The sequence below is a fragment of the Rhea americana genome, unplaced genomic scaffold, assembly GCF_003343005.1.
Source record: "Rhea americana isolate MKP2758 unplaced genomic scaffold, rheAme1 scaffold_191, whole genome shotgun sequence".
NCBI lineage: Eukaryota > Metazoa > Chordata > Aves > Rheiformes > Rheidae > Rhea > Rhea americana.
Window position 1 is genome coordinate 86,686 of NW_028186050.1, and position 12,738 is coordinate 99,423.

The 12,738-nt window shown below is 38.9% G+C and overlaps 1 protein-coding gene across 4 annotated transcripts in view; it reads left to right on the plus strand.

Moving 5' to 3' along the window:
* The first annotated feature begins 278 nt into the window (after window positions 1–278).
* Window positions 279–12,738, plus strand: part of ARVCF (ARVCF delta catenin family member) — a 293,288-nt gene continuing 280,828 nt past the window's right edge. For 3 of the 4 annotated variants that reach the window (XM_085302693.1, XM_085302694.1, XM_085302695.1), the window contains exon 1: window positions 899–1,127. The gene's annotated coding sequence lies outside the window, so the exon portion shown is untranslated. Of the gene's footprint in view, window positions 640–898; window positions 1,128–12,738 lie in introns of those variants that run through there. The other variant, XM_085302692.1, reaches the window with a different exon arrangement.

The window sequence follows — 12,738 nt, forward strand, 5'->3', positions numbered from 1 at the left end:
CCGGCCGCGGAGCGCCGCGCAGTGGAAACGCACCAATGAGAGTTCGGTTGCTGGGCGCAGCCGGCGAGCACTGCCCAATAGGAAAATTCGCGGCGCGGGAGGAGCGCGTCGCTTCGTGGTGCCGGCTGCAGACGGGCAGCGCGAGGCGAGGGCCGGCGCGGGGGCCGTTGGTGGCGTGTGGCCGCGGCCCCGCAGCCGTGTGCGGCCCCGCGCGTCTGCCCCGCCGGGCCTGCGGCGGGGGGCGGGATGCGTGTGCCCTCCCCGAGCGCTTCCCCCAAATGTGAAYGTTGAGGAGTGGTTAACGCCGCTCAATAACGGAGTTGTAGAGACGGCTACCAGCGCGGCCCGAGGCGGGGACGCGCACCCTCTGCCCGCGGGGCTCCCCCGGGGCGCCCGCAGCCGGGGCACGCCTGGCGGGCCGCCGCTGATTTCATGCGGTTTCGGAGGCGCTGGCGTCGCCCTCGGACCTTCCTAGGGGGTGGCCTTAGGAGAGGAGCGCGCTGCTGCGGAGGTGGCGAGCTGCCAGGCTGGGGTGCAGGAGTGGGGACCTAGCGGCAGGCCGGCAGCAAGCTCGGGCGCTTGGCAGAGAGGGGAARCCGCCGGCGCGCTTTTAACGGGCAGCCAAAATAATAATAAAAGGTAAACGCGAAAAAAGGGTTAATGATTCCACCCCCCACACCCCCTCCCACCGCTCGTTGGATAAAGATGGTCTTGGCTACCCTTTGTAAATAGGGAGGAATGTGGGGGTGGGAGGGGAAAGCCGGGCCGGCTCCGTCTACGGTGCTGCCTCGGCGGGTAGGAAGGCGGTGGCGCGGCCGGTGCAGCGGGCGCTCTCCGGGGAGACGGCGCGGGGGGCCGGGCGCGGGAGCCGGGCACCCGCCGCGCCGCGCCGAGCCGAGGCGGCAGGAGCGGCGGCAGCAGCAGCCGCCGGCATCTCGCAGGGGCTGCCGCTCCTGGGGGAGAGGAAGGCGAGGGGCTTCGTCGATGTGCTGCTGAGCGGCTGCCGAGTGCTTTACTGAAGAGATTTTTTTTTCCTTTTCTTTTTACACCCGCCTCCCTGCGATACGGTGAAGCCGGCAGAAGCGAGGAAAATCAGRGCAGAGGACGGGGAGAAGGCGGAGGAGATGGTGAGCAGAGCGGGGGGCTTGGGGCACGGAGGCGGCGGCCGGGCCGCTTTCTGCGAGGGGACCTCGCCGGGCGGAGTGCCTCCGGGGTGGCTGCGCGTCGCGGCCGCGTTACCWGCCTTCTTTGTTTGCCAGACGTTGCCGCTTCGGCTTGAGCGGCGTTCCGGGGTTTAGTGCGAGGTGCGCAGCGAGGAGCTGCTGCGTGCGGCGGGCTGAGATCACCCGCGGCCGCGGCGCTGACCGAGCCCGCATTGTGCGCGCCGCAGCYCCGCGCTGTGGCGGGTAGCGCCCCTCGTGCGGGAGTCTTTGCTCCGGCTGTTCGGGCCGTGCTCGGAGGAGCCCCTTCGTAGCACGGAGCAAACAAAACTAACCTGTTCTTCACGAACCTGGGAGGATTTAAACCTATTACAATCTTAACAAAGTAAGTTCCCCCCGCCTTTCATTTTTCCCTGAAGTACTGCTGTGCATGATTAAAATCTAATTAATGCTTGCAAAACTTGAACAACTCTTTAAAATGTYCAGTTCAAGCGTGCAAATGGTAAAGACCCCTTTCTCCCTTAGATAGGCACTTGTTAAAAATGTGGAAGAGGGAATTCTTACAATATCTACTTTGCTTTTTATAGCGTACTCTTGTGCCTTAGGTAGGTCATAATACAAAATGTGATTCTTGGCATGTAAAAAATACTAAGCTGAATTTTAAGACAAGTAGGAATTTTGCTTTAACACTGATATTTTAAACACTAGGTAGAAGTTTGTGAGGGGAAAACATCATTTTGTATTGATGTGAATGATTTATGGTAAAAAATCATGATCCCAAATGACAGAATGTTGACATTGGCTGATTGTATCTTCCTGTGGCTAAAATGCTGCAGTCTGTATTAAGTATATTACCCCTTTAACCTTCCATGAGTTTAAACGTTTTGTTTACAAGATTTTGGAGGACTACATGGTGCAGTAGTGAAACCTGAAATTCTGATGGCTTTGAAATGTTACAAGATAGCGTAATAAAGATAACTACTGTTTCTTGTTTAATCTGCTTTGGAACAAATGATTATGTGTTATATGAAATAATACAACATATATATGATGACTAAAGTAACTGAAAAAGCTGGATGGTTCATAGTTTCTACAGGAAAAAATAAGTTGTGAGGTATGCTATGCTCCTCAGTATGCAAAACATTTGGATGGATGCTCGTTAAATTTATTTTAAGCAACATCTCTTTAAATGCTTGTCTGAAATATTTAAATTATACACTCCATTAGGCAAATGGGTTTATCTTTCCATTGCTTGGCTAGAGGAATGTATTGAGAAGGCAAGGTTTAGAGGAACAATACAATTTGACTGCATAGTTTCACTGCATAGTTTATCCCCATGTATTGTCCAGAGATGCTTAGAATGTATTTTATTTGACATTGGTTGTTATCATAACAAAGTTGACTTTGCTGATTTTATTTTTTTTTTATTTTTTTATCCCATAATTCCTCTCAACATGAGTAACTGAAATTCAGTTTTTTTTTTTTATTTTTTTATCCCATAATTCCTCTCAACATGAGTAACTGAAATTCAGTTAATATAACTATAGATTTGATCTAATATTAAGACATAATTGATGAAAAACAGTTCCCGCCTTTGATTTTCATCTCTTCATTGCAGGGACTTTGAATGGATTTTAGTCTTGGTAATTCTTTAGTATTGGAAGAACTGATAGGAGTTACCAATAAAGAGAAATTCATATTGTATTTAGTTAGGATACTGCACTGGAAATGGCAGAATTCCTTCCTTTGCTTATACTTTAAATTTTGTTCAGACTACAGCTTAGGGATGATATTTTATCCTGAAGGCTATCTGCATGCATATAACACTTATGTAAAACTAAGCTTCTGTATCAGATTTTATGTAATGCAACACACTATATTTCTGCAGTGTTTTTGGTGGATTTTGGTTAGTGCCTGAATAGATATACTGTAAGAAAGCCTGTTAGAATTCTTGTACTAACAGATTTATAATTTGTTGCTCTTAATATTTTATTGTGTGGGTATAAATCATCGACACCAGTGTTGTCTCATGCTTAGCTGTATTGGCATTTGTTTACTACATCTAGCTGATGCTTTTCCATTATAACCAAAATACGGACAGTATCATGTCCAATGTGAGTGCATTCTATTACTAATAGCCATCAAAGTAATCTTCAAAGCAGAAAGGTTAGGTCAATTTTTTTACTCTCTTGGCCCTCTCTACACAAGGAGAAAAAGGCCAACCTCAGGGTTATACTAACATGCACAGGATTGAATTTCAGATGCGCTGGATTAATTTACATTATTCTGACTTTATATGAGAGTCACCAGTCACCTGGAAATTAGCACTAAGCTCCTTTTTTTTCCTCCCTCTTCATTAAAATGCCCAGGTGTTTTTAGAAAAGTGTTCTTTCCATAATGCAAAAAATTTAGGATTCACATTTAACTAGGCAAACATACAATGGGGCATAAAACCATTATACTGCTAAAGCATTAAGGACGTGAACAAGGAGATCTCAACTGTTTTCTTAAATTCCAGATTAAATATGGTCTGTATGTGTCCTGAAGCAGGTTAGCCACATATCTCAACAGATATTTGGAAGAGAAGTAGGAACTAACTGAAATATTTTAGCTATCTCTCAGCTAATTTGTGTGAAACAAAGCCAGACTCAACAAAGTGTGGCACAAGTTTTCTTCCCCTCATTAGCTCTTTTTATTCTTACTCTCACATTTTACAGTCAATCAAAAATTAACCATAATGTTACTTCTGGCTCCATATGCTGAGGTTCTAGGATTCTAGCTCTTCTGGCTTAGCTCGGACTGTATTCCTTTTAAATAGTATCTAAGACAAATTACTTGCCTAATTTCAATGACTCTTTTTTACGTGTCTGTTTTTCTGCAGTGTTGTAGAACAGGCAGCTCAGTTTGGTAGGGTCCAGTTTTTTGAAAGGCTGGCAAGTCAGCCTTATAGCAGTTAGATTTTTCAGTAAGTTGTATTTTGGTATATRCACATGTCTAATCATTTAATAGTAAGTGGATAGTGTCTATTATTCATTGTTAATTTATATACACACTCATCAAACAAAGTATCATTTTTAGAGTCCTGATCAGACTCATTGATTGGCATTGTTTTCCAGTACAGTGTGGCATTTTTACTCACTAATATTCATGCCTCTTTTGGAACACTGGACAAGCTTAGAAATAARAAGTATTCAAGAGACCCATTAAGAAAATATGTGTGGGTGGTATTCCTACGTATTTTCATCTCTTGTAGACATCACTTTAGTTTAGCTAGTTAAGCCCATATCTAGTCACTAGGCTAGAGTCTATAAAGAATATGACTGAATACTTTTGTGTGCAAAAGTTCTTATAATGGTTGTCATTACTGGGAGTATATCAATGTTGAAACAAATGGCTCTATGTGAAAATAATGAATTTTGGCTAAGGAATGCACCATTATACCCCTGAAATAGCTTCATTTATTTATTTTTACTGATTTACTATCAATTTATGTAAAATATTTGCTAGAGAGTTGTATGTTTTGTCATGCAGTCTACATAAAATTAATGGAAATGTCAGTGGTTCCAGGTAAGGACCATCTGAGTTTGGTTTTGAGAGGCTGGCCACAATCAAATTAGGATATCTGCTTAATCATATCTTTAAAATCAGATTCTATGAGGACTTAATGTAGAGAAACAAAATCAGTGCATACTTTTGAGGATGCTGAAATCTGTATTTTCTCAAAGGTGGACTTTTTGCACAAGCTAGAAAATGCTTGCTGGGAATAGCAATAGCAATATCATAGATCACAGGTTACAGGCTGAGTAGCCTGAGAAAGTAATTGTCATCCAGCAGTTGTCTAATGGCTGTTGAAATGAGAGGGGTTGATTGTGGTTTAGGGTCTGATGGGCAAGTCCTCTTCACTGCAGTTTGAGTTCTCAAAGTTGTGTTGACATGGGAAAGAAATGATTCTCAGTTTAAGAGATGGCTCTACCACTTTAGAGGCAGGGCAGGTTTGGGAAGCATGTAGAGATTCTCTCCTTTCTTCCATATTTAGATGGTCAGAAGGAAATCTCCTCTCCTAGAAATTTGTCATGCTTTTTGGCTACTAATTTATTTACAAATAAATGGAACCTGTAGATAGGATGTTACATAATTGTTTAGAAGAATGTGATCATATAAAGTAGACCTGTTACTACAGTCTCATAARGCTGTGGAAAAATCTAATATTGGGAGGGATTGGAAATGATTTTAAGATACTGGATTAGAGAAGCATTTTTCATATGGAAAATACTGCTCCTCCTCCTAAACAGAAAATCTTTAATACTTCTTAGTGATAGTACTGTGCTTTGTACTGCTTTCGCAGAAATCAATAATCATCAACAATAACTATAGAAACTCCTGTCATCAGTGGTGACAGTCTTTGGTTATAAGTGACTGATTTGAGTTTTGATGTCTGCAGCAAGAAACTAACTGGTTACACTGCTGGTGGYGGTATTAAAAGACATTAATATTCATTACGAACACATGGGAAGRTGGGCTTCTGTGCTTCACTCTCCAGTTTCTGTCGCACTGGGAAGACCATTCTGTGTTTTTATGAAATTCATGCAATGTACTGTGTCTCTACAGAGATTATATCTTTCTTAGATAGTTTAGGATCTTTGTCCCATAAGGTGCTTGACTGTAGTGTCAAAATCTTCTGTGCATGTCTCAGTTTACATTGTTTGTAATTACAGTTTTCCCACATCTCAGTGCACATGCATTTTTATTTTGGAAGCTGCAACAGGGTTTCCATGAGCTATAATGTAGTGAGTCTGCCACTAATCTGTTAGCTTATGRTTTTGTAGGTCAGGGAGAGATTGAGATTTTGCTATCTAACCAGTATCATCTCTTTGCTGCTTCAGTGCTTACATGACATCTCAAGCTGTCTAATGATCAAAATGACATAGTCAAGTATCTTTCACAATTTAATTTTTATTATTTTTTTGTCTACCTATTGCTGTCATAAGTCATTGGAAGTTTGCATTCTAGTGCCTTACCAACAGACTCTTGTCCTTCAGAGCAGTTACTGTTYAGCTGCTTATGGTCTGTTTAAGAGTTGGGAAGTATTTACTGTCTTCTGAAACACATTACTGAAGAAGTACAGCCTAGGCATTACAAGCAAGATGGGGAGGGGGAAGCAAGTAGCATCAGTTTGGGGGCATTCTTAACATAGTGCCATTATGATAAACCCAAAGTATTTCTTCTTTTCCTTCTTTCTCTCAAAATTTAATAATTTGGGAGTATAGAATTAGGCATCAGTATTTCCTTCTGATAGGCACTCCTGAGAGCTGACTTCCCAGGGGACTGATTGCAAGACCTGCATTCTCAGTTGGATACATTTTGAGTTATCTAATGAAGTAATCCCTGTAAGAATTCTTACAGCTATAGTGACCTTGGCTTACTTTGAGGTGCTGAGCCGTAGCTTAATTTGAAGTACTGGGCAGAAGAAATCTTCACAGGATCTAGGTTTTGTACCACATTTGCCTTATGTTTTTTTAAATAGATGTTTTTTCTTATTTCTGCTATCATAATGGAATGTTCAAAAGAAAAAAAAAAAGAAGATGAAAACTGTTGAGAAGCTAACAGTGTTAAAATAAGCAGTAGGAGGGTGGAATACATGCAAAATTTCCTTTTATAAGGAAGACTTATGTCTTCCATAATTCCTCAGACTGATTACTGTCAGTTCCAAAGAGCATTCTAGCAGAGGTGACTATCAAGTAAGGAGCTTCCATGTGGCAAGACAAGTTCTGGAGGAAAATGGTGTGTGATTTAAGTTGTCTTGTGTAGCAGAAATGCATAGCCATGCAATTTTAGAGTAGAAAGAGTTAAACTCAACTTCAGCAGGTGCGGCAAGGTTTTGAAGGGTGAGAGCTAGGCAGCTGAAAGCTTTAGGTGACCATAGTTTTGGCACTATGTTATGCAAATTGCCATTGTTGTCTGCTGACTTGTAAAAGCAAATGTGTTTTTTGGAGTTCTAACAGAATACCATTAACTTGCTAGATTCTCCAGTTAAATACTTGAAAGAACCTTTTAATAGATTTGGTGTGGACATTATTGAAAACAGTACTAGGAACATTTAAATTCTTGGCAATATTTTTTAAAAATAATGATTTAATGAGACCTGCTATTTGGATCCATTCTGAATTTTATAAGTAGAAATGTTGCCTTCTGGGAATGCCAAAAGGTATGTATTAAATCAGTCTAGAAGAGAGTTAACAAAGYCTGCTTTTTTTGACTATTTTTTTTTCCTCTCCATAAACTAGAGAAAGCATTATCTTTGCACAGAACAACCCAGTATTCCACTGTCAGTAATGATGRTGGTGGAGATGTAGGTATGTTTTAGGTTCTAGCAATGACATGCTCATTCAAATAGAGACCTTTGCTTTCACTAAGTAACAGCAACTTTTTATTTAAACAAAAAATGCTATATTAACTTGTTGCTGTAACAATGTCTTTGCTTAATTTATCTACGTTTGTTGTAGTGTTGAGTGAAACTAGAGCTACTGTTGCCAAGAACTTAATTGTCTGTTCTTCATTTGGTACGGGAGTGTAATTTCTACCCATGGGTTGGAAGCATATCAGTGTAGTTTCTCCATGTGACCTTCTCATTACAGTAAACATTCTTTAGTTAATCTGGATTTTGTAGTGATAATTTTACATTGATCTTTAARTATCTGAACTCTTGGTCATTAAGTAATTCATTAAAATTAAATGGTTAAATTAAATGGGTTAAAATGACTTAAAGATTAATTACTGGAAATAGGAAATCTTTTGCCTCTCATAGCTGAATCTGTTTCTCCATTTTGATAGGCCAGTGACAATGAGCTCTTGTTTGCTCTGTGTTACCTGTTTAGGTCAGCTCTGAAGTATTTGAAAGAAAAATGCTAATATGTGGTAACAGTACAACAGTATTACATGTGTTTAATACAACTATGATAATAACATGTTATCTATATTTGACTTGTCAGTATTTCACAACTCTGACTTATAGTTAGTAAAAATACAGTACAGCTACTGTGTACTGCTGTCAAGCTTTGTTTTAGAAWTAAATCCTATTTTAGAAAAGTGAAATAGTCTAACATTGCTAGTAGTGTGATTCAAGGAAGCTTTGTTCATATGATTTGTAAAATGGCAATAACCCCGAATAAAACTTTGTTTCAGTTTTTCATTACAATAAGTCACCCAGTAATGGCCCAAATGTGTTAAAAACATAGTTTTACTGTATGCTGTAGCTATAAACTTGAGAATTTTCTGGTATTCTTAAAGTGTAGTCTCTTCTGCCTGAGTAAATATCACATTTGACTTTATTTTATCAATGTAATGTCAAGTGAAGTGTCAAACATGAATGCTGACTTAAACGGGCAGTGTTCTGCTTTGCGCCACAGGCTGTGTCATGCCATGCTGGTGTAACTTCTCCACATATTTTTGGTATGGTGGTTCTTTAATTCAGCGTGACAATCCAAGTAGTGAGTTATTGACAGCTGCTAAAGTGAGACCATTATGACTGTAATCAATAACACACCTGTGCAGAATAACAACTACTATGAGGGACATATTTTGGATTGATTCAGAAATTCRTGCTGTCTCCACTACTCCCAGTCTGCTACTTCTATAGTTTAGGTAATAAAATTTCTACTTTAGAGAAGCTGTTASTAAGCTAAATACCAAGAAATGATGACATATCAATATGTAAATTACATATTGAAGATTTTACTACCAACAGAAATAGCACTTGCTGAATTCCTGCGAGTCCTGATTCGGGACCAAGGTACTTCCTTGCCACAGGCAGAAAGATAATGGAAGTAAAAAAAACCATGTTCTGTCTCTGGAGGCCGTATTGAGAGGTGGAGGATGAGCGATCTTGGTTTTTGAATGTGATGCAACAATGAAAGCTTATTGAATTATACAGTCTGTAAGTTTGAATCCTTTTCAGTATTTCTTTTTCTTTAATAGTAATCATCATTCCAGTTCTGTCCTTAAACTGGAATGTATTTTTCTTTTAGTTTTACTCATACATCTTTCTCTCTAATTGAGGAACACATTTTAAAATGTTGCTGCTATGCTCTGATTTTCTTTCCAAGCCTAAACTGAATAAACAGAACTTGCACATTATGACYGGGAATTTTGAAACAAGTGTGTTCCTTAAAAAGCAGTTTCTAGCTTCCTGGAGGTGCATCTCTATACCCTTACTCGCCGCCTCTCTGTTTATTTCATTGAGATGATGTCCATGAGTGCAGTGGAAAATTACTGTATGATTGTATTGAATGGAATAAAATTCCTCATGGGTTTTAAGCATGGTAAGAAAACTTTAACAATGTATCACAAATAATCTTGGCATGTGATACATACACTGAGCTTCAAGTTCTATTGTTTATACAAATTTATATGTATTTTATAGCTTTTTGATCTGAATTTCAGACAGAAAACTCAAGTTTAGTAGTATTGCAGACATTAGCTGCTTAGCATATAGCCTTCTATTTCTGATGGTCTTTATATCCAAAGTACCTATAATTTGTCAACAGAGTAACCTCAGTGTAATCCAGAGGAATATGAATGTCTTCAGTTTTACCATGCTTCAAATTATTAAATAAAACCATAATTCCCAGTTAACTTCTTGAACTTGCTTCTTGCTGATGTTCTGTTTAGCATAGGTATTACACCAAAACTGTAGTTGCTCCATGATCAATTATGGTGTAAAAGGCCTAGTCTGTGTTTTAAATGTTCMGAACTTAGTGCTAAGAAGCTCAGCATCAGGACTGCTAGTGAAATCTGTCTTTCCTTACCTTGTTTGGRATAAATTTAACCATATTCTTAGTGGGATACTACATTATTTTTGATGTAATAATGCATTACGTACATGGTTGTATTTTGCTTCCTTCATTCTGATGAATGGATGCTGAGATGATAATACCAAAGGAAGACAAATAACAGTCTAGACAAAACGGTGTTCCTCAGACAGTTTTTGAATACTGTCTTAGGATAGCATTCATGAGCTCACTAGTGTTTTTGTGTATGGCAAAATATCAGCAGAAAACACATTCTCAAAGAAGGTATTTTCTTGGAAGAGTATTTGCCACTTTAGAGGTCTTTTTGTTGTTTTCTTTTTCCCATCACATACTCCTGTAGGTGATGAATGGAGTCTTCAGCTATTACAAACTACTTACTGTGTGGATGTGAAGTTTTTGAATTGCAACCCACGCTCATCTATCTCTTCAAGGAAATAACTCTGGATGAATGAAACTTCATTTCATTTATGACCCCACAAAACACCTCTCTCTCTGTTTTAAAGCAGAGGAACATTATTATGATAACTCAGAATTTCAGAAACTTTAATTTTTATGGGACTGAAGAACTGCTGTTAAGCAGAATTGAGGTTTGTTATGTTCATTAGTTCACCAGGAAGATCTAATGTAACTTTGCTATTGACTTATAGCCCAATAACAAAATTCTTGTTTTGTATTGTCATTTGTGATAAYGTATTGTCTTTTGTGACAATTTTTTTTCGTTCTTTTTAAATCAGAGATTTACATAAGCACAAAGTATAATTGACTATATAATGTCTTCACAGTGCTGAGCAAGTATTTGCATTTGAATGATCAGGAGGTAGTGTAGGATCGTATTTTCCAAGGGGTGTTTCCTGACATTTGAAAATACTTTTTCCCAATGAGAAATCTTGATGGTTTCCCCTTCCCACCTCCTGTCTGGTGGACAGGTATCACTGTACTTTTACTGAGACAGAAAAAGAGTGGACGGGAAATTCACAGGGGAATTTCTTGAGCTGTTGGACCTTCTGCTAACAAGGATCTGATGAGTTTTGCAGCCTGACATGTTCAAATTTCATTTGACAGTAGATCAGTGATGATTCAATTTTGAATAAAAGGAATATGAGAGAACCTCTGAGCCATTTAGGGAAGATGATATCTTGTCTGAGACTTTCAGTGGTCCCTTAGGGAACTTAGGCCTAAATTCTTAAAGGGATTTAGGCACCTAGCTCCTCTTGTTCCCTTATATTTCCTTAAAATACTCTCATTGAAACCGAGGAAAGCAGGTTTCTGAATCCTTCTGAAGATCTAGATCACAGGTACCAGCTTTCTTTGACTTGTTTCTTTTGGATTTATATGGCTGTTCAAGCTTTATTTAAAAGTAAAGATGGGTTTGGTAAGAGGTATTAGCAGACATGTTTAAAGAATTAAATTATTGAAGTTATTAAGAAATCCACTTGCAGATTAATTATAGAAAAACGTATCGAATTCTCCAGATTATTAAACTAAGAAGAGCTTTTAGCATAAAATAGTAGCTTGATGCTTACTTTGCTTATTTGGGGGGATTTTTTGATGTCCAAATATAAATGTATATAAATATATACTGATGATACCTCATTAGCTACTGAAATTCACAGGAGTTGGAAGACTTCAGGTCATATAGTGAATGACGCATTCTGTGGCTTTTCCAGTGTGTTTGTTTAAAACTATGTACACAGGTTTGGAGGCATTTAATAATTCCAAAACCTGATTAGAAGAAATTCAGAGGTATATTTGACGCTTAWGAGTTTCAAAATATAAAGTTTCTGTTTATACTATTGTAAGATGTATGTTTAAGTCCAGTCTCCAGTTGAGATTGTGTAATTCAGAGAATATTGAACATTGTCACTTGCCTCAGGATGTCTAGTGGGCTGTATTGCCCACAATTAAATAGATGAATSTGCAAATAAGGATAGGCATCCTTCCAAACAAGTCTGTCTATATTTAGCAAATTCTTCTCATTTCCTCCTCTGTAGGAGGGTAGTGATGTTGGTAACCTTAACATTGGCCAATAGCATTGTGAATGTTTTAAGCCTTGTCCTTCAAGATGTTTTACTTTCTCATATTATTTTGACCTTGTATTCTCTTGGATTAAATCTTTATGTCCTAAGCAAATGATTTTTTTCACATTCTCTAGCTGAATTTAAAAATAAATGAAAGCCAGTTCTTTGTGCTTTGTGCCACAAAAGAATGGGAAGAACTTGAAAGTTTCACAAGTTAAATGTTCTGAAATTTATGAAATATATAACCAAGGYAGATGGGCTATACAAGGAAATTTCTTTTTTCTGGAAAGCAGAGTTAAACTTTCTGTAACTTTTAACCTCATTTTATGCCTCAGTATTTGAAGGTCTGCAGTGACTCATTTGAGAAGGCAGCAAGGTTTCCGTCTAAATTTACCGTAAGAAAATACTGAATTCAGTTTGTCTAGTTTTCTTAACTGATATTTGCACCTGCCTTTGTCAAGCTTCTGGATCATAGAAACTTAAAGTTGATGCTGTAGTTAGCAGGCTTAAAAGATGCAGTCCAATTCATGTTATAATTGGCATGATTTTCCTAAATAAATGACTAACTTCAATTTAAGAAAGCAAGCATAACAGTTTAATCACACATTTGCTGTACTGTTACATTGAGATGTTGTGTTTCAGTAGGGAGAATTTGTAACTGCTAGATTTGGACAGTGGCTGGTGTGTATTTTCTTTGTTTGTTAGGAAAGGGAAATATCCCAGATTCCCATCTACTTGAGGCCAGAACAAGAC